Below are 1,137 nucleotides of genomic sequence, written 5' to 3' on the forward strand. Positions count from 1 at the left end.
CCCGCCCGCCCGCCCGCTCGCGCCGAGAGCGCCCCCTCCGCCGGGCCGGCGAGCCAAACGCCCGGCCGGGCGCACCCGAGGAGGAGGGGCGCGGGGAACCCGAGGCCCGCTTGCGGTGGGGCGGAGGGTGGGGGCGCGGGGACCCCGCCTGGGCCCGCATTCCTTGCCTCGTAGGCCCCTGCCGGATGCGCCGGCCCGGGAGCGCAGGGCCGGGGGCGGGGGAGGAGCTGAGCGGGGCTCTCGTAAACCTCTGCCGACTGGAGACGTATCTCGGCTCTTCCCCCTTTGATCCGATCCGTCCCGGGGCTCCCAGGCCCCGGAGACGCGTAGGGAGCCCAGTGGCCTTGTGCACCGCATCCTGCCCGTGCTCCAGAACGCCCCCGTCTGGGGCGGCTGCTGGGAAGCACCCATCCCACGCCCCAGCCTCGGCCTATGGCCCTCCAAGGCCAGCCCCCCAGCACCAGCAGCTCCTCCCCTCTGACCGACCCCTCTGGCCCCTCCAGTAACTCCCTGCGGACTGGGGGATTCCCGCTAGTCTCCTGGCAGGGCCAAATTGTGGTCGGAGTGGAGTCCTGTCCACTCGGATCCAGGGTAGATCTGCCCGGATTCCAACTCCCAGCCAGACCTGTGGCTCCTCTGTGCGCAGCCCCTGGGGAGGAGTTAAGTGAAGAGACCAGGTTGCCTAAATCACCTGGGCCCCTGAGGAAGGTCTTTGGGAGTTATGGGGGAGGTGTCAAGGGACAGAGCTGGGGGACGGGCCTTGAACAGGACCTGGAAGGTAAGCTGCTAGGGGAGAAGACTGGAGAGCTAGGGGGCCTGGAGGTCAGAGGGCTGCCCCCTCCAGAGGCCCTGGTGCTTAGACTGCAGGACGCAGCAGCGTGGCTAGGGTGCTACCATGGGGCCAGCCAGACCCTCCTCTCTGCCCCATGGAAGGGTCATGGAGTCTCCCCAGCCCCCAACTCCCCTAGGGACCAGGAGACCCTCCTGCCTCCCCAGGTTCCTCCCCTGACTCCCACAGATGGCAGCTGAAGGACAGTGTTTCCACCTGACCGCACCTAACAGGCACATCATAAACACCTTATCTGTGGGCCACTGGGCCAGCAATTGCCAGCACCCCGCCCCCACCCAGGTTTTGGG

Source organism: Panthera uncia (assembly GCF_023721935.1).
Source record: "Panthera uncia isolate 11264 chromosome B3 unlocalized genomic scaffold, Puncia_PCG_1.0 HiC_scaffold_1, whole genome shotgun sequence".
Taxonomy (NCBI): Eukaryota; Metazoa; Chordata; class Mammalia; order Carnivora; family Felidae; genus Panthera; species Panthera uncia.